The sequence below is a fragment of the Gopherus flavomarginatus genome, chromosome 20 (assembly GCF_025201925.1).
Source record: "Gopherus flavomarginatus isolate rGopFla2 chromosome 20, rGopFla2.mat.asm, whole genome shotgun sequence".
Taxonomy (NCBI): Eukaryota; Metazoa; Chordata; order Testudines; family Testudinidae; genus Gopherus; species Gopherus flavomarginatus.
This window is the reverse complement of record NC_066636.1, coordinates 17,170,822-17,191,920: the sequence shown is the minus strand read 5'-3', so window position 1 is coordinate 17,191,920 and position 21,099 is coordinate 17,170,822. Positions and strand designations below refer to the sequence as shown.

The 21,099-nt window shown below is 54.4% G+C and overlaps 1 protein-coding gene across 3 annotated transcripts in view; it reads left to right on the top strand.

Annotated features, from left to right (window-relative positions):
• The window catches only part of SEMA6C (semaphorin 6C), a 91,158-nt gene that overhangs the window by 35,099 nt on the left and 34,960 nt on the right, over positions 1-21,099 (top strand). The gene's annotated exons all lie outside the window — the stretch shown is intronic.

Genomic DNA, 21,099 nt, shown 5'->3' with positions numbered 1-21,099 from the left:
CTAGGACTCCTGGGTTCTGCCCTCAGCTTTGGGAGGCTTAGATCTAGGAGCCAGGATTCCTGGGTTCTATTTGCAGCTCAGTCACTGACTTGCTGTGTGATCCTTAAGCCAAGTCTCTCTCCTCTTGTGACTCAGTTTTCCCCTTTGTGATGCAGGGTTAATTATGCCTGACTCCATATTGGATTTAGACCTGACCCTTGGGTATGTTTTAAGCACCTTGCGATCCAGGGAGGGGCTGCTGAGAACTCCATGGTGACTGCAAGGGTTGAATTAGGGATCAAAAGCCCCAATCCCCAGCTAGAGCTGAAGAAGAATCCCCATTAGCAGTGATGGGAATATGACACACAGGTGAGCAGTTCATTTTCCATCCAGCAGATGGGGATGGTGTGCCCATTGCATCTCCTCCACCTCTCTCTGGCCTTGGGGTCCGAACAGATTTTGTTCCCCAGTGCCGCAGCTCAGAGTGTAGCTTAAGGCCAGTGGCCCTGGTTCTCCTGGCCCTTGGAGCAGGGTGGCGGGTTGGGGATGGGGATTCTCATGGCCTCTGCCAGCAGGAACGTGCTTAATGACAAGTGCTGTTTGTGAGAAGGGCTTTGGGGGACAACGGTCTCGCCGACCCGAGGGGCACCGACCCCTAGCTCCCTGCGCTTGTCTCCAGCCAGCAACCCTGAGCTGTGGCGCGTCAGAGCCTTGATCTGTAAATCGGAACATAGAAAAGCTTTCTTCCTTCTCCTCACACATCATTAAAATGAGTTGGGAATAGAACCCAGGAGTCCTGCCCCCATAGCAGCCACTAGACCCCGCCCCCCAGAGCTGGGGCTAGAACGCAGGAGCCCTGACTCCCAGCCCCACCCAGCAGACTCCCCCCTCCCAGGCGAGAAGCAGGTCTGAATTCTCGCCCCTTTTCATGCCCTAGTGATAGGTGCCCATCAAATGCCCCTCCTCTCCACCTGCACCAGGGCCATGGCATCTCCTGCTCTCTCTGCACCTGGCACCGGTCCAAGGCAGCTTGGCGCGTACCCGTGGGCTGCTGGCAGTGTTAGGCCGCCCCGCCTTGCCCCGCTCCCCCCGGCGCCGTGCCCGGCCAGGCTGGGTCGGTGTGAGGCCACGGCGCTGAACGGCTCGTTCCTGGAAAAGCCCCGGGCACTGAGAAGTCGAGTGGCCTCTGGAGGACTTGGCCAGGCCCCAGCTGCTGCGCAATAGCTGGGAAGGAGGAGGCGGGCGACGGGCTGGAGAGCTGGGAATGGGAGGGATCTGTGGGGCGGGCGGCGCAGCTCTGATGGGGGAAGGGTGGCACCCGGAGGCAGCTCCAGGTTGGCACAGAGACCCAGACCAGGTTCACTAGCACCCACCCCGCTGTGCTCAGACACCAGGGCTGGCAGCTGGGATCTGTTCCCTTGGTCACAGAAATCCTCCCACTGCGGGGAGCCCTCTGCCTCCTTGGCTCAAAAGCAGAGTTCCCAGCCCCAGCCCCTGCCCAGCCCAGTGTGCCCTAGAGTCCGTTCTAGCCACAGGCAAGCTGCAGATTTCTGGGCCGCTGCCTACAGTGGCAGATTTAGCCCAGCCACCCAGCTGTCCTGAGTGGCGCGGTGACCTCGTGTGCCATTCGCCATTCACTCAGAGCTGAAGGGGCGGCACACTGCAGCCTTGCCCTAAGCAGCCTTTCTGCGGGCTGGGCACATGCCCCCTCTGGGTCCACCATGAAGGCTTCAGCACTGCCAGGGTCGGCTCCATGCCCCAGTGCACCAAGCGCATGCTTGGGGTGGCATGCCGCAGGGGTCACTCTGCCGGTTGCCAGGAGGGCGGCAGGCGGCTCCGGTGGACCTCCCGCAGGCATGCCTGTGGATGCTCCACCGGAGCCGTGGGACCAACAGACCCTCCGCAGGGACGCCTGCGGGAGGTCCACCGGAGCCGCGGGACTGGCGAGCGGCAGAGCGTCCCCTGCGGCGTGCCGCCGTGCTTGGGGCAGCGAAATGGCTAGAGCCGGCCCTGAGCACTGCCCCGCCCCGTGGGTGCATGATGCCCACCCCAATGCCCAGCAGCACAGTGTGGGGGCGGGTGCCCATAAGGCCTGAGGATTCTCTTCTGTCGTCCAGAGAGAGCCTGGGGCTAGGGGGGAATCGTGGCACTGGGGGGACAGCCCCATAGAGGGAATGGCGGGGGGCTTGCAGGATGCTCAGAAATGGGGCTCCCAAGCCAATCCCCTTTGGCAGAGACAGGTCGGCACCCACCGGCCTGCTGGGGGGAAGTGGGGCCCGATTCCACCTTCACCCCGTGCTGGGAAGGGTGGCTTGTGTCTTCCTCCCCTGCGGGGATAGCAATGATGGAAGAATAAACCATAAGGGACTCAGTCCTCTGGTCCCGAGCTCCCCCTGCTCCCCAATCCTGGCAGGGCAGTTGGAGAGGCTCCTTGGCCACATCTGGGAGCAGCCGATGGGGCCACAGGCTGCTGCTGTCTGCAAAGCCCAGGGTGATATGTGCCTTCCCAGCTGCAGCCTCCTGGGCCAGGGGCCTGCATCCCCGCTCATTCTGTTTGTCACTGAGGAGATGCTAAGGGCCGTGGAAACCAGGGATCAATGGGGCAGAGATAGAGCCAGGGGGAACTGCTGTGCTTGTCAGCTCCAGCCTGGACATGGGGGTCCCTGCTGGTGCCCTGCCGATGCCCCTCAGTCATGACCCTCAGGCAGGATTTAAACCCAGGTCTGTGGAGAGGAACAGCTATTGCTTAAGCTCAAGCTCCAGCTAAACCCCTGCTCTCCCCCACCTCTGCCCTATAGGCTGCCCTATGCTAAGCCAGAGGCGGGATTTCCCCAGGTCCGGCATCTCCATAACCCAGCCTGGGCAGCCCAACTTCAGACCCATGTCAGCTCAGCTCACCCCTCAGCTGACCCCTGGATGCTTTTCCCCTCCCAGAGACCTCGTGGGCCTAATGCTGCGATGTCTTGGAAGGCCAGCCTGTAGAAGAGGCAATGTGGCCTAGCGGGCAGGGTGCTGGGCAGGACACCTAGGTTCTTTTCCAGCCTCTGCCACTGACCAGCTCTCTGATCTTGACAAGTCACTTTCCCTCTTGGTGCCTCCATTTCCCTCCCTGCCCTGAAGAGCCTGCACTCTGTCTCGCACTATATGTTTGTCCAGCACCCGGCGCACTGGGGCCTGGATTGTCACAAATTCCAAGGCCAGAGGGGACCACTGTGATCATTTACTCTGACGTCTTGGGTAGCTCGGGCCAGAGAACTGCCCAAAAGGAAATCCTAGAGCAGAGATGTTAGAGAAACAGCCAGTCTTTATTTAAATATGGTCAGCGACGGAGAATCCATCACGACCCTTGGGAAATTGTTCTGATGGTTAATTACCCACCTGTTAAAAACATGCACCTTATTTTCAGTCTGAATGTATCTCGCTTCAACTTCCAGCTCTTGGATGGTGTTCGACCTTTCTCGGCTAGGCTGAAGAGCCCTTTATTAAATATTTGTTCCCCATCTAGGTACTTATAGACGGTGATCAAGTCACCCCATAGCGTTCTTTGTTAAACTAAATAGATTCACCTCCTGGCGTCTGTCACTCTAAGTCAGGTTTTCTAGCCCTTTAATCATCCTTGGGGGTCTTCTCTGTCCCTTTTCCAATTTTTCAATATCCTTTTTGAATTGTGGGCACCAACACTGGATACGGGATTCCAGCACCGGTCGCACCAGTGCCAGACACGGAGGTAAAATAACCTCTCTGCTCCTACTCCCCATTCCCCTCTTTATGCCTCCCACGATATTAGCCCATTTGGCCACAGCATCGCACTGGGGGGCTCAAGTTCAGCTGATTATCGTCCAAGAACCTTCCCCCACTCCCCCCCCCGGAACTTGTTCAGAGTCCCTGCTTCCTAGGACAGAGTCCCCATCCTGTAAGTATGGTTTGTGTTCTTTGTTCCTAGATGCACACGCGTGCCCTCAGTTTACCCAGCGATCCAGATCGCTCTGTATCAGTGACCCGTCCTCTTCATTATTTACCACGTCCCCAATTTTTGCATCATCTGCAAGCTTCATCAGTGATGCTTTTATGTTTTCTTGGTTAATAAAAATGTTCGATAGCGTGAGGCCGAGAACCGATCCCTGCAGGACTCCACTAGAAACACACCCCCTCGCGGTTTACAGTTACATTTGGAGACCTATCAGTGAGCCAGCATTTAAATCCATTTAATCTGTGCCATGTTAATTTGATATCTTTCCAGTTTTTTCATCAAAATGCCGTGCAGTACTGAGTGAAATGCCGTGCGGAAGTTTGTCTATTACATCAAGGCTGTTCCTTTTATCAATCAATCTTGTAATCTCATCAAAAAAGATCAAGTTACAGAGGATCTATTTTGCATAAACCCATTAATTATATTACCCTCCTTTAATTCTTTATTAATCGAGTGCCATATCAGCCACTGCATTATCTTGCAGGGTGCAGTGTCAGACCGACAGGCCTATAATTACACGGTCATTCCATTTACCCTTTTTAAATATCGGCATAGCAGCCGCTTTCTTCTAGTCTTCTGGAACGTCCCCAGTGTTCCAAGACTTATTGAGAAGCAATATTAATGGTCCAGCGAGCTCCTTAGCCAGATCTGTTAAAACTCTTGGATGAAAGTTATCCAGACTTGCCAATTTAAAAATGTCTAACTTTAGTAGCTGGTGTTTATCCACCTGAGATACTAGTGGAAATAAAAGTCTTGTCTTCTGTTTTTCTCCTAAATACAGAATAAAAATATTAATTGAACACTTCTGCCTTTTCTGAATTGTTCTTGATAATTCTACCATTTCCATCTACCGATGGACCAATATCATTGTTAAGATTCTTTTTTTCCCCCTAATATACTTAAAGAAACTCCTTATTGTCCTTAACTCTGCTGGACATAGTGGTCTACTTGTGTCCTTTGCTTCCCTTTTCAGTTTTCTACAGTTCCTAACTTCTGATTGATTTTTGTTAGTATCAGCTTCCCCTCTTTTCCATTTTATATATATATTATTTTTTTATTATTATAGCTGTCTTCACTTCCTCTCTAAACCAGACTGCTGGCTTTTTTTAATCAATACAGCCTCCTTCCTTGATTGTGAAATTGTGTTTTCTTGGGCATGTAAAGCGTTCTTAAGCAATTCCCGATGATCTTTCACATTTTTATGATTAAATTATTCCTCCCAGTTGATTTGGCTCAGAATTGTTTTCAACTTTGTGAAACTGGCCCTTGTAAAGCACCAAGTATATCTATGGCTGGTCTGGACTTTATTCTGCATGTGCATTATAAATGTGATCAAGTCTTGATCACTTATACCTCAGTTGCCATTAATTGTTAGTTCTGTGATCAGTCCCTCTTTATCTGTCAAGATAAGGTCTAATATAGAATTCCTAGCTGTTGGCTGCAACATGTTTTGAGTTAGGAAATTGCAATCTATAATATTTAGAAATTCCGAGGATGTTTCACAGCTGGCAGCCTGAGACCTCCAGCTTGTGTCACTCAAATTGAAGTCTCATGCAGTTCTTGTTCTTTTGCTACACATTTTAGACAGGTGTGTAAGGATCTGGTTGCCCTGCTGCCTAGTGTGATCAGGGGCCTTTCAGTTGCACTGTAATCCAAAGTAGGCTTGTTGGTAGGATACTTCACTGGGACCTAGGAAACCCGCTTTTATTCCCACCTCCAAATCATTTACCAAAAAAACCCATTTGTGACGTGCCTCAGTTTCCTCACCAGTTAAATGGGGACAAAGAGGACCTTCGCAGATAAATCCCAGAACTCTCCACTTGTTTATTGCCATAGCTGTGGGGGCTGGATCGGCACCCTACCCAGACATGCGGCCCACCTCTCTACCTGTGGCACATTGATTTCTCTACAAGTCCCCAGCCCAGGCGATGCATCCGCAGTTAGAGATGATATTTAAATTGCAGCCGAGCACCAATTTGAGGCTGACACAAATTACCGCTGAACGGGCCTGCGGGAGCGGTTGTTACTGGCAGGATCCTCTTTGATGCAGAGCGTAATTGTCTGCCATTAAATTTGCATTAAACCACAAAATGTTGCTGAACGAGAGATGAGGGTGTGTGCGGAGGGTGAGGGGGGCAATTCTCTGGCCTCTTTGCCCCCCCTGCCCCAGCAGCATAAAAGGACCTTGGAGTGGGTGGAAACAGCCTCCCTGTGCACCAGTCCTGCTGCTAGCCCCCCAGCATTGGGGGTGTGATCAGAGCACATTGCGCTCTGGCTATTCTCTGACCCCAAAGGGATCATGGGAAGCAGCGAGTAAGTTAGAGCCACCCCGGAACTGCTCTAATTTATACCCCGGCTGGGCTGCCTGGATACAGGGAGTTCAAAGGGGGCTCAGAGCAGCTTCCCATCCCCATGTCTGTCCCTGTCCCACATGCAGGAATGGGACCCCCCTGGGAGACAGGGCTGGAGACTGCAGTCCAGGCTCCCATCTCCCCTCTCCTTCCCTGAGGGTGATAGGGGAGTCATGGGGAATCAGTTGCTGGACAGGAGATGAATCTTCCCTCTGCAGGACCAAGCCCTTTGTCCCCCCAGTGTTCCCACGCTGTTGTATGGGAGCAGCTGCCTTGGGAGACCGGGACAGCTGGAAGGTGGGAACAGCTCCTTGGGGGGTGTCTTTGTTACCGTGCAAGCACCGTGCATGGTAGTTACCCTGTGGTCATGGACACCAGGGACCAGACCCACAGGTGGGGTAGCTGGCCGTTAGCCTGGTGCCTTCTCAGCGTCATTCAGCAGCCGCCCCTCCTGGGGGCTGAGCTGTTGCAGTGTGAGGAAAGGACCCTAGAAAGGGTGTTTGTGTCTCAGCAGGCTTTGTTTGTTGGGAGAGGCGGGAGAGAGAGAGGGAAGCAACTCACCTAGGGCCACACTGGCAGAGTGAGGAAACAGAACCCAGGAGTCCTGGCTATCCCCCACCCCTGCTGCCTGGCTCTGACCACTAGTCGCCACTCCCCTCCCAGAGCTGGGAGCAGAACCCAGGAATCCTGGCTCCCCCCCACTTCCCTCCTCTAACCACTAGTTGCCATTCCCCTCCCAGAGCCGGCTGCAGAACCTAGGATTCTTGGATCCCCCTGGCCCTGCTTTAACCATTAGTCCCCAGTCCTCTGCTAGAGCTGGGAATAGATCCAAGTCCCATCCCATAACCTCTAGAGGCCTGAAGCCCGCTCCCCACGCTCACACAGGTAGTTCTAGGAGCACAGGGCCGTGCCAGCGTGGGGCTGGGGGCAGCTGGGGGGCCGGGGGAAGTGGCTGAGCCCGGCTTTTCAGCAGCAGTGTAATTAACCACGCTAATGATGCGTGTGGCAGCGACAGCAGTGCTGGGATCTTTCTTTAAAAATAATAGAGCGGAAAAAGACCTGATGGATTCAGAGAGAGAGTGAGGTGGGGGGAAGGGAGAGACCGGCCGTGGAGGGGTGAGCCAGGACTCCTGGGTTCTCTCCGCAGCTCTGACACAGTCACTGGCCTAGGATCCCAGCCACCCATTGCTGGAAAGCAGCTATGTCTGGGCAACAGCAAGGAGCAATAAATGGAGCTGGAATGAGGCCAGAGCTCCTAACTCCTGAGCACTTGGAGGATTTCGATCTGGGGCCTCCTATTTTAGTCCTGAACCTGCCTAGCTCAGCAGGGCAGAGCAGCAAAACCAGCCATATGTTGGCACCCCCCACCCAACCTGTCTGCTCACTCTCCCCCCCCGCCCCGCCCAGCTCTGATGCCTTCCCTGCCCTGTCCCTGCCAGCAGCCTGGAGGCCCTCGCAGTCCCTCCTGCAGACAGGACCACTTGGAAGGCAAGACAGTGTGACAGGATGGTACCACGCAAGCTCAGGTTGGCGGAGGAGAGCGGGACCCGCTCTGTATCTTAATGGCAGGGGGCACAGCCTCAGGGGTTCATGCCAGCACCTGCCCCTTCAGCTGAAGGCAATGGAGCTTTGCCAGCGTATGCCAATGGGGGCCGCAGGGCATGGGGGAAACCTTTCCATCAGGTCCTCTTTATAAAGCATACTCAGAAAGGTTAATCGATTCCTATAGAGCCGAGTGACCAATTGCTATAGGTCATGTCTAACCGTCTGTCCCATCCCCCCCCCCCCCCGCGGTGCCTATAACACGTCTGTGACATGCCTCGGCACGCCTCTGACATGCACACGCAGCCTCCGGCCATCCCTCGCACCCCCTTTTCAAATGGAAACAGAGGCCTGAATTCCAAGGCCAGATGGGACCGTTGGCATCATCTCATCTCACCGCCGGCGTAACACAGGCCTTGGTCCACCCTGAATGAATGTGGCCAAGCTCAGCTGTGTCTCGTCTCACGCCCACCTCGGGAGCCTTCACCCAAGCGTAGCAGCTCCTGCGTTTTGCTTCGGTGGTTGCTGGTTCAAATCCCCAGCCCGTCGTCCGAGAGGGTAAATATCTCTATTGCCTCAGGGGTGGCGTATTGCGCGGGGAGACATTGCATAATGCGTCAGGGCTGTGCAAATATCCCTAATAACGGAGACAAGCATTATTGTCATTGCTGTATGGCGGGTTGTCCTTGGAATTCACTCCCCAGGAAGGGTTGCTCCAGGCCCGTGTCTCTAATCTGGCCCTGGTGGTTTGCTTTTTCCTGCTTGGGCCGAGTGCTCTGCACTGGGAGATGGGGGGATGCTCGTCTGGCTGGGATGGGGTACATTGTGATGTAGGCCCGGCTGGTGAAAAGAATCATAGAAGATTAGGGTTGGAAGGGACCTCAGGAGGTCGTCCAGTCCAGCCTCCTGCTCAAAGCTGACCAACGCCAACTAAAAGACCCGATCGTGTGACGAGAGTAGGTGCTAAACTACTGCCCAGTGGTCTGATCTGATCAAACAGCTCTTAGAAACCGTACGTGGGTCCTTTGAATGCCCTGGTTCTACCCCAGCAAGTTGCCCTGTGATACAGGGAGAGGAGCTCATATTCAGTGGCCCATTCCATCCTTGGCCTCTTTGCAGCGCCTGCCCACCGGAGGGCACAGTCAGAGCTGGATTGTCACCCACTGGTGCCAGGGCCTTGTTATTCGTACTGCAGTAGCATCTGGGGGGAAGGGGGCATATTGTGCCCAGCACTGTACAAACGCAGAGACTGCCCCTGCCCCAAAGAGCTTACAGTGAAAATAGAGACAGGCCAGGAGAGGAAACTGAGGCACCGTGTGGGGGAGTGATTGGCCCAAGATTGCAGGGCTGTGTCTGGAACTCACAGCTCCCACAGCCTAACCTAGTGACCCACCCGCCAGTACACACAGCCGCCCTGATTCCTCTGCCATGGAAGAGGATGCCTGTGCCCCATCTAAGCATTTCCATGGAAGACAGTGACCCACACAGAGAGAAAGTTTGCCTGCTATTGAGTTACTATTATTATCTATTAGGTGTATTTTGGTAGCACTAAGAAGCCACAGTCATGGATCAGACCCCCATGGAGCTAGGCGCTGTATATTATCTATTAGGTGTATTATGGGAACACTTAGGAACCCCAATCATGGTCCAGACCCCATGGTACCAGGTGCTGTACATTATCTATTAGGTGTATTACGGTAGCACCTAGGAGCCCCAATCATGGCCCAGACACCGTGGTGCCAGGTGCTGTACATTATCTATTAGGTGTATTATGGTAGCACCAAAGAGCCCCAATCATGGCCCAGACCCCATGGTGCCAGGTGCTCTACATTATCTATTAGATATACTATGGCAGTGCCTTGAGGCCCCAGTCATGGCCTAGACCCCATGGTGCTAGGCACTGTACAAGCCCAGAAGAAACAGACGATTGCTGCCCCAAAGAGCTCACAGTCTAAGAGAAGAGACAGCAGATGCAAACAGACAGAGGAGCCCAAGGCTCCAGTGGGAAATCTCCAGCCCTAGCCTCAGAGGTGAAAGGCCATGTGTGCCGGAGCCACCCTGTCCCCCTCTGCCACTGTCTGGCAGCTCTCCCGTCAATCACAGCAGCTCGCTGGCACCTGAGCCAGGCTTGTTCCTGGCCTATTTATAGTGCCACCCAGGCAGACAGATGGCGTGACAGCACTGCCGTTTCAACCGTTTCTCAGCCTATCGGGGGGTCCTTCGCATTTGTGCTTTTCCTCTCCCCTTCCCTTCCCTTTCCTTCGCCCGGGCTTTAAAATGATGACACGTTTTTATGGCACAAGGGGAAAAAACCCAACACCTCCTCCACCCTGCAGAGCTAGACTGAGATCAGGCCACACGCCTCCCCGGGTACCATGGGGAAGAGCCAAAGCAGAGAGGCCTTTGCTTAGATGAGAAAAACGGTCTCCAGTTCTAACTAGGGGGGGCAGGTTACCCTACCTCCTGCAGGGCTTTTTATGCCAGCCTCTTCCATCTGATGCCAGCCACTGGCAGATGCAGGCTCCCGGCTAGATTAGCGCCTAAGCCAGTAATTGCTACGAAAGGTTCCAGCTTAACAACTCTGTTCATCCACAGGGGAGCTTGTTTATGACTGGAGCGCCTGGTTTCCAACTGAGAACAGGGCCTCCTTGTGCCAGGTGCTGTACAGACAAGACAGCCACCGGGTGGGGGGCGGGGAGAAGGGGTAGAACCTGCCTGCAGAGCGAGTGGGCAGCTGGCATGGTAGCGCCAGGGATCTTTGGGTTCAGTCTTGTTATTTAATTCCCTTTGTTGGGGGAGAGGTTTGGCTGGGAGGGGCTGGTAAGACCTGCCTACTTTAACCCACAGAAAGCAATAGAACCCAGGAGTCTTGGCTCCCAATCCCATCCAGCCTCTAACCCACTACATCTCACTCCCTTCCCAAATCGGGGACTGGTTGAGTGATGAATCTTCTGGGAGCGTTTGGGGACGTGGCGACTGGCTCGAGGTCCCCCCTACCCCAACTCGTTTCACCCCATGGCGAGTTCCAGGGCCCGGAGACGGAGGATCCTGATGCACCCTCTAGGAACCAGGGCTGCTCCCATGAAATGTGATGGGATATTGGCCATGGATCAGGCCTAGTAGGGTCAGGATCTGGCCCAGGATTGTTCCATCCCTCTCTCTAGCGCTTTGTGCTGCCCAGTGTTATACAGCCCCCAAGCTGTGGGGCTCCCCCCCACCAGCGGCAGCTCTGTACAGTTTCTCTAAATTCATAGGCATTTGGGGCCCTAGTTCCCCCCCCCCCAATTGCTCAGCTTCTGAAATAGGGGTTAATGTTACACTGAGGGTGACTGGCACAAAACTCACCGAGGGAGTTGGTAGGACTGGCATGAGTCCAACACTCTTAGGCTGCCCATGAGGTTGTAGTGCAGAGGACAGGGAGCCAGGACTCCTGGGTTCTGTTCCCTGCTCTGGGAGGGGAGTGAGGTGTAGTGGGTTACAGGTAGGATGGGATTGGGAGCCAGGACTCCTTGCTGTGGGTTACAGTAGGCAGGCCTTAAGAACATAAGAACGGCCGTACCGGGTCAGACCAAAGCTCCATCTAGCCCAGTATCTGTCTACCGACAGTGGCCAATGCCAGGTGCCCCAGAGGGAGTGACGCTAACAGGCAATGATCAAGTGATCTCTCTCCTGCCATCCATCTCCATCCTCTGATGAACAGAAGCTAGGGACATCATTCCTTACCCAGCCTGGCTAATAGCCATTTATGGACTTAGCCACCATGAATTTGTCCAGTTCCCTTTTAAACATTGTTATAGTCCCAGCCTTCACAACCTCCTCAGGTAAGGAGTTCCACAAGTTGACTGTGCGCTGTGTGAAGAAGAACTTCCTTTTATTTGTTTTAAACCTGCTGCCCATTAATTTCATTTGGTGACTCCTAGTTCTTGTATTATGGGAATAAGTAAATAACTTTTCCTTATCCACTTTCTCAACATCACTCATGATTTTATATACCTCTATCATATCCCCCCTTAGTCTCCTCTTTTCCAAGCTGAAGAGTCCTAGCCTATTTAATCTTTCCTCATATGGGACCCTCTCCAAACCCCTAATCATTTTAGTTGCCCTTTTCTGAACCTTTTCTAGTGCTAGAATATCTTTTTTGAGGTGAGGAGACCACATCTGTACACAGTATTCGAGATGTGGGCGTACCATGGATTTATATAAGGGCAATAATATATTCTCAGTCTTATTCTCTATCCGCTTTTTAATGATTCCTAACATCCTGTTTGCTTTTTTGACCGCCTCTGCACACTGCATGGACATCTTCAGAGAACTATCCACGATGACGCCAAGATCTTTTTCCTGACTTTTTGTAGCTAAATTAGCCCCCATCATATTGTATGTATAGTTGGGGTTATTTTTTCCAGTATGCATCACTTTACATTTATCCACATTAAATTTCATTTGCCATTTTGTTGCCCAATCAGTTAGTTTTGTGAGATCTTTTTGAAGTTCTTCACAATCTGCTTTGGTCTTAACTATCTTGAGTAGTTTAGTATCATCTGCAAACTTTGCCACCTCACTGTTTACCCCTTTCTCCAGATCATTTATGAATAAATTGAATAGGATTGATCCTAGGACTGACCCTTGGGGAACACCACCAGTTACCCCTCTCCATTCTGAGAATTTACCATTAATTCCTACCCTTTGTTCCCTGTCTTTTAACCAGTTCTCAGTCCATGAAAGGACCTTCCCTTTTATCCCATGCCTTAGCAGCAGGACTCCTGGGTTCTGTTCCTTGCTGTGGGTTAGAGTAGGCAGGCCTTAGCAGCAGGACTCCTGGGTTCTGTTCCTTGCTGTGGGTTAGAGTAGGCAGGCCTTAGCAGCAGGACTCCTGGGTTCTATTCCTTGCTGTGGGTTAGAGTAGGCAGGCCTTAGCAGCAGGACTCCTGGGTTCTAGTCCTGGTTCTGGAAAGGTGTGTGGCCTAGTTGGTAGAGTAGGAGGGGCTCAGAGTCAGGACTGCTAGTCTCTTCACACCTGTGAGAGGGGAGGGGAATCTAGTCATCAGAGTAGGGGATACTGGGAGCCAGGACTCCTGGTTTCTATTCCCAGCCATAGGAGGCAGTGTGATCTAGTGGTTAGCACAGGGAATGGTGACTCAAGACTCCCAGGCTCTGTACCGAGCTCTGCTGATTCCTTGCTGGGTAAGTCACTTCCCATCTCTCTGCCTCATTTTTCTCCATCTGTCAAGTGTGAAAAATGATCCTCACCCACCTTTGCAATCCCCCGGTGTGTATCGCTCCGCAGCCTACGGCCTGGGCCAGCCATAGCAGGGAGGGCTGAGTCCTGGCTACTCTGTGCCCTGGGGTAAAAAGAAACCTTCTCTCCATGTTACTCACCATCTATTTTTAAATGGTGTTGAAAACATAAAAGGGCCCCTTCCCCATCAGTCTAATTATAAATCGGCTGGAACGTCAGTTTATCAAATGTAAATAAATCCGCCCCGGTCTCCTTCTCACCTGCTGGGCCGTGCTGACAAAGGAGATCTTGGCACACGCCTCGCTGGGATTCTGGGAATGGTAACGGTCGCTCGGGGAAGAAATTCATTTTCGGTCTATATTTAAAACGCGTCTTTGCCGTCTGTCTCCCCCCCCCTGCCAAATTCATGGCTTTTCATAGACTGTGCTGGCTTCGCAGCACCTGGGATCGGCTCCTCATTGGAATAGGATCCAGGGAAGGGATCTGACCAGCTTTGCAGAAGCAGATCTCACTGCCCGTCATGCTGGCCCAATATTGTCTCCCCGGGCTGTCTCCACCTGCTGTCTCTTGTCCTAGACTGCAGTCGTGGGGTGACTGCAGCGTGTGTAAACGTACCCCAGCTAGATTTCCTGGGGCTTGCTCGGGTGCTGGAGCAGAGATGCCCTGGCAGCAGCTGTGCAAGTCCCCCCCCAACCCCACTGGGTAATTACGTGGGCAGCTAGCCCACGCTGAAGTCCATCCTGCCACAGCTTCGTGAGATTAAAGCCAGCTCGGGTATGTCTGTACAAGCTGCAGAAACACCCTGTGCATCCCAGGCCTCAGCTCCTGTTTGTCCCTGTATGTGTTTGGGCTGGGATCCCTCTGGAGCAGGGATGCGCTCTGCTCTGTCTGTGCAGCGCCTGGCACAATGGGGCTCGGATCTCAGCAGGGGGGTGTTCCCTGCTACCGTCATGCTTCCCGTAAAAGAAATCAGACTGGGTCTGGGGAAAGCTGTGTACATTCTGACACCCTTTAATAGCGCCTTTCCACAGATCTCAATGCGCTTTACAAAGGAGGTCGGTACTGTTATCCCTGTTTCACAGATGGGGAAACTGAGGCACGGGGGCAGGGAAAGGACTTGCCCAAGGTCACCCAGCAGTCTAGTGGTAGAGGTGGGTCTAAAACTCAGGTCTCCTGAGTCCCAGGGTAGCGATCCTCCCACTAGGCATCACTGCTGAAGGTTAGCCATCCTAACTGTACCAAAGCTTGTGTAGGATGTTAACCTAGGCCCTCGGCTGTCTCCAGGCAGTGACGTACAGCTAAGCTGGCAAGCCATGTCAGTGGGGTGATTTGACTCCCCTCTCGTTCAGTGCGGGCTGGAGGTTCATAACCAACGTTCTCCTGGCTGCTGACAGGCAGTGAGCGAGGGGGGAGGGGGACGAATTCTCAGCTCAGTCACTCACGAGGGAACCATATGATCAGTCCCGGCGCCGTGTGTATTTTCATTGTAACTCAATCACCAGGAAGAACAGGCGCTGGGAGACAAGAACAGCAAAATGCAGTGAGCCTCCCGCAGGAGCCTGCTGAGACTTCCTGGAAAAGGCCGATAAACGGCCCATTTAGAAGCTTTCGCCCCAGCCGGGCCTGAGGTTTGCTGCATCCATCCCCCCTGTTACCAGGGCGCAGTTGAGATGCGAACAGAGAAGCCATGCGGCTCAAGGGTTTGCCCAGCTCCCGCTGCTTATTCTCAGCTATGAGACCGCAGCTGCTCCATTTCACGGGGGTTAGCGTGGACGCAGGGCAGTTAACAGGGTTCCAGAGAAATTGCCGCTGGTGGTTTAAACCAGGATTTCCTGGCTTTTACAACTACTTAGTTACATTATGGCAGCAACTCAGGTAGGGGCCCCATTGTGCCGGGCACTTGACAGATGTGAAGCGAGAGACAATCCCTGCCCCAAAGCCCTCCCAAGCTAAACAGATGGATGCAGGGGAGGGGAAACTGAGGCACAGAGAGTGGACGGATTCTCCAGCCCAATGTTCTCTGGCAGGTGGCCGAGCTGGGATGAGAACCCAGGTCCCCTGCCTCCATCAGGAGCCTGGGGCCTCTTGTTAGCTGTGGGGGAGTGATATGTGTGACTGAGCAACCGGACCTGGGTGCTAATGGAGTTCTGTGATTAGGCCTGGATGTTTCCCCTGTTGGCAAAGGGCTCCTGGCTACGCATTGTGCTCCAGTGCATCACCTCAGCTTTCTTCATGATCAAGAGTCCAAGCCGAGTGACCACACTTCCTTCCGCTCCGGAGTCCAGGTCCCCTCGCCCCACTTTGGGGGACCGTGCGCTGGCTCCATTGAGTAAATGGCAAGAAGTAGCAGGGCGTGGCTGAGAACGACGCCCGACACTGGGGGGCGTCTTCAGGGTGCCAGGTTCTTCCCCCCCCCCCAACCCCTCCCGGCCACTGGCCAAGAAAGTGACCAGCCTGGCAGCCTGTCTTTGTTCTAACCTGGTGCCTCATCACAATCAGATTACAGCTAATCAGTCCCAACTTCCAATTAGCAGGTGATTGGGATGGTGCAGCTCGTCATAATTAGCAGTGCAGCAGGGAGCTCGGGCTGACGGGAGGCGATGGGGTGCTGGGACTTGCAAACCGGCTGACGAGCTTAAATCATTCTCCTCTTCCCAGCCCCTGCTCACCCCCCACTCCTCCCACGCACACTCCCCAGCTCCCCATCTGAGCAAGAATTAGGTTGTTATGAAGACACAGGGGCCTGATCCTGCTGCCTGCAAGCTCTCCCGAAAAACCCGTAGGTAGAGAAGCATGTAGGATAATAGATAGGTGGATGGAGAGAGGCTCACGTAAGGCACTGGATGGATAGGTAGACAGAGAAGCAGGTGTCCTGAGAGGTAGGTTAGATGAATGCATGCGGGAATCGAGGAAGGGTACATGTCATGATGAACGGGTGCATGTGGCACTGGATAGCCAGTGATGAAGGGAATCCGGGGATCCATGGAGCGGTATGTACAGAACAGGGTGGATGGACGGAAGGAGGGCGGGTGTTTATGGCACAGGACTGAAGGGAGAAAGGGAAGGTTGTGCATCGTGATGGATGTGTATATATAGAGTATTATGGCATTGGATGGAAGACTGGATGGAGGGGTGTGTAGGTGATGGAAGGGATGGTTGGATCTGTGGAGGGTTATGGAGGGATCGATGGATACATGGAGGGGTGTGTAGGGGATGGAGGGATAGATGGATACATGGAGGGGTGTGTAGGGGATGGAGGGATGAATGGGTACATGGAGGGGTGTGTAGGGGATGGAGGGATGGATGGGTACATGAAAGGGTGTGTAGGGGATGGAGGGATGGATGGGTACATGGAGGGCTGTGTAGGGGATGGATGGGTGGATGGATACATGGAGGGGTGTGTAGGGGATGGAGGGATAGATGGATACATGGAGGGATGTGTAGGGGATGGAGGGATGAATGGGTACATGGAGGGCTGTGTAGGGGATGGAGGGATAGATGGATACATGGACGGGTGTGTAGGGGATGGAGGGATGGATGGGTACATGGAGGGGTGTGTAGGGGATGGAGGGATGGATGGGTACATGGAGGGCTGTGTAGGGGATGGATGGGTGGATGGATACATAGAGGGTTGTTAGGTGGTGGAGGGATGGATACATGGACGGGGCATGTAGGTGATGGGAATGACAGCTGTTGTCTGCACTCCCACAGATGTTGCCTGCATCCAGGAGGTGACGGCAACAGGAGAGTGGGGGGCTGACCCCTGACCAAACCTCGGGCTCCCAGGTGTGGTGGGTGCTGTGCTGCTCAGCTGCTAGTGCATTCTGTGTGGGGGCAGATTCACAGGGCAGGGGCGGGATGGGGCCCATGCCCAGGGGCGCACTGGGATTCACAGTGAGATGGAGCCCTGGGTTGGAGCCCAGGTGCTCTGCTACAGGCACCAGGCTCCTGGCAGGTGAGTGGCTCCAGCCCTCCCCACTCACTGGGTGTTGCTGTCGGACTGCAGAGAGCCCACAGCCCAGGCGGCCCATCAGCATGGCCAGCACCACGCCAGGTCCTGGCACTCCAGCCCGGCCACCCCAGCAGCCTCCGAGGGCACAGGGCTGGAGCGCCAGGACCCGGAGCCGGAGCTCGTATGTGGCTACGGGCCTGGGTCCTTGAAATGGTGTTCCATTCATCCCTAAAAAATCAGGACGGGGTGACTGGTAATAGGAGCTGATATAACAAAAAGACCCAAAAATCGGGGCTCTCCCTATAAAATCGGGACGTCTGGTCACCCTAGTCCCTACCCAGCTACACCCCCACATGCCGTGCATCCCGCTGCCTAAACACATGCGCGCACACACACATACAAACACACACACCCCATGCATTGCCCCCACAGCTGCAGACACACACACTATGCATCGCCCCTGCCTGACTCTATACACACACACAGTGCCTCATCCTTCCTGGATACACACACACACTCCATGCATCACCCCGCCCCCCCAGTAATCCCCTCCATGTATTCTCCCTGCTCAGCTACAGCCCCCACATGCCATGAATCCCGCTGCCTGGATACACACACCATGCATTGCCCCCATAGCTGCAGACGCACACACACACTATGCGTTGCCCCTGCCTGACTACACACATGCATATACAGTCTCCTCCTTCCTGGATACACACACACACTCACACCATGCATTGCCCCCGCAGCTGTGCGCACACGCACAGACCCACACACACACACTATGCATTGTCCCTATCAGAATACACACACACACAGCCTCATCCTTCCTGGACACACACCCACACCCACACACACTCATTTCCCAGTCATTTCCATACTCACACCTCTCCCCGCTCCTCTCTCTCACACTCAGCCCAGCTTCCCTCCATCTCTCTGTCCCTAGCGCCTCCTTTTCTCCTCTTTTCTCTTCTTCCTTCCTTCCTTCCTTCCCCAGTGCTGTCTCCCCTCCCCTGCGGCTAACCCCCGCTGCCCTGAACCGGGACCCCAGCCCCTCCGCTCCCTATAAATCCGGCAGCACAAACTCCCGTCCCTGGCTAATCACGGCTCACCACCCCGACCTGACCGCGCCAGGTTATTTCTAAAGCCTGGCACTTGGATCCCGGCTGGAAAACCGCCCTGGAACGGGGTCCCCCCCCAGCCCACCCTACAAGCCTCCCTGTAACTGTCATCGTGTTGGGCATTAATTGGGCTTTGGTGGCAATTTCCCCTTCCTGGGGCAGATCTCCGACTCCTCCCACGGCCCAAGGGGAAAGGGGCACAGCGCCGAGATAGCAGGTGGCATGGAGCAGTGGTTAGGACAGGTGACTGGCAGCCAGGACTCCTGGGTTCGTCCCGCTCTAGGCCAGGAGTGGTTTCTCATGGTGTGAGCAGGGGGGAGGGGACTGGGAGTCAGGACTCCTGGGTTCTATTTTCAGTGCTGGGAAGGAGCTCTGGGAGGGGAGTTGGGTCTAGTGGTCAGAGTTTGTTGTCACGTTTTTCCTTTAAAACGGGTGTCTGTCCGTCCGTCTGGGGCTCTGCTCCAAACTGCTGCTGAGCTGGCCTTTGCAGTAGCACCCCCATGTGCCCCCCCAGTTGGCTAGTCTCTAACCCCCCTTGCCTGTGGTTTGGGGAGCCCTCCGGGGGGGTGGGGAGCCTACATCCTGCCTGCGTGGGAACTCTGGAGGATGGGGAATCGTCTCGGGCTCCGTCCTGGAATTACCGGAGAGATTTTCTGAGGCTCCCGCAAGAGCCAACATGCGTCAGCGCCCGTCAGCGCCACTTGGCACTGACGCCATCACCTGCCTCTGTTCCGGGGCACTGGGTGCCCGCTGCACCCCGGGGGAGGCCCTGTGGGCAGGGCCTGCTAATTGGCAGCCCAGAATGTGGCTCTCCTGGGGTGTGTAGATGGGGAGAGGCTCCACCACACCTCTCACACACACTCCTTGTACACACACCCCTTTTACACCCTCACGCTCCTCACACACACAGTCCTTGTACACCTGCCCCCAGAGGCCGTACATCCCCCTTTTACACCCCCACACCCTGCACACACACAGAGTCCTTGTACACCCCCCCACAGCCCATACACCCCCTTATACACTCCCACACCCCCTCTGACACAGTCCTTATACACTCTCACATCTCCCCCCACACCCCTTTACACCCCCATGCCCTGCGCACACAGTCCTTGTACACCCCCCCAGCCCATACACCCCCCTTATACACTCCCAAACACCCTCACACACACCCCTTTTACACTCCCATGCCCTGCACACACAGTCCTTGTACACCCCCCAGCCCATACACCCCCCTTATACACTCCCACACCTCTCACACACACCCCTTTTACACCCCCATGCCCTGCGCACACAGTCCTTGTACACCCCCCCAGCCCATACACCCCCCTTATACACTCCCACACCCCTCACACACAGCCCTTTTACACCCCCATGCCCTGCACACACACAGTCCTTGTACACCTCCTCACACACAGCCTTTACACCCCCTTTTCCACTCCCACACAGCTCTTATACACTCCAACACCCCCTCACACACACAGCTTTTACAACTCCCCTTATACACCCCTCACACACAGCCTACACACACAGGCTTATACATAGACTCACACACACCTCTTATACACCCGCTCACAGGTAATACACACACAATCTTTACACACGCAGGTTTACATAGACACATATACACCTTATACATCCCCCACAGCCCTCACACACAGCCTGTACACACGACATATAAACATAGACTCACACACACTTTATACACCTCACACACACAGTTATACGCACACACCCCTTACACGCCTCCCACACCCGCTCACATACAGGTATACACACTCACTGGTATACACATACACAACCATTACACACACACGCAGCGGTCTACATAGCACGCACCGCTTACACATACATTCACACACACAGGGTTACACTCACACACGCAGGCGCCTTACACACGCCCAGGTATCAATGGTGCTGGAGCAGGTTTTCAATGGGAGTGCTGAAGGCAGAAACCATGTATTTGGGCTGTTGTTACTACTTCCTGCAGCAGCACCTTGATGTAGGGGGTTTGCCATCATCCAACTGAAAGGGGATTGGGGAAGAGGTGTGGGTCCTCTGGCATCGGGGGAGGGGGAGAAATGGGGTTGCTTCTCCCCCGCCCCTGTGTTCTTCCCCCTCTGCTTGCTCCCTTCCTCCCCCTACAACCCAGATCTGAGGCTGCAGCTCCCATTGTAACTCCACCCCTTGCCCCAGCTGCTGCTCCCTAATGCTTGCAAGCCCCATATGCGAGTGGGGCCGGGTGAGGGTCTGGTACCCTGGTTATAACCTGGCCTGGGAAGAGCTCCAGCCCGCAGCACAAAGTGGAAGCTGGGGGTGGGGGGTGTTCACACCCCTGCCCATCCCCGCTGGGGTGGAGCCCGCGCTCCCAGAGCCCCCGCGTCGACCGGATATTCTGAGAATGAGTGCACCCTCGGCAGGGATTTCTGTGCTCCGGCCGGAACAGGCCTGAGTTTTCAGCAGTCCTCAGCATCTCCCAATCCCATGTGGCTACTTGTAGGACCCCTTGGCATTGGGCATGGTGTCTAGTGGTTAGAGCAGGGCAGTGTGTGGGCTGGGAAAGCCAGGGCAAAATGAAAAGGCCTTAAAATGGGTAAATTAAGCTGATGCTCCTTTTATGGACCCATTATGTTGCCAGGGGGCACAATGAAGTCTTAATGTAAATAAGAATCAGGCTACAAGGTCTGGGCATCCGGCCTCCTGGGTTCTGTTTGCAGTCCTGGGTGGGCAGCAGGGTCTAGGGGCAAAGCAGGAGGGTCTGGGAGTCAGGACTCCTGGCTTCTCTCTCCAGCTCTGGCAGGAGAGTATAATCCAATGGTTAGAGCAAGGACGTAGGAATCAGGGTTTCTGGGCTCTAGGGAAGGGGAGTGTGATCTAGTGGTTAAGGGTTCTTTCCCAAGATTTGCAGCTGACCGGATGTATGACCTGGGGCAGTCACCCCCCCACCT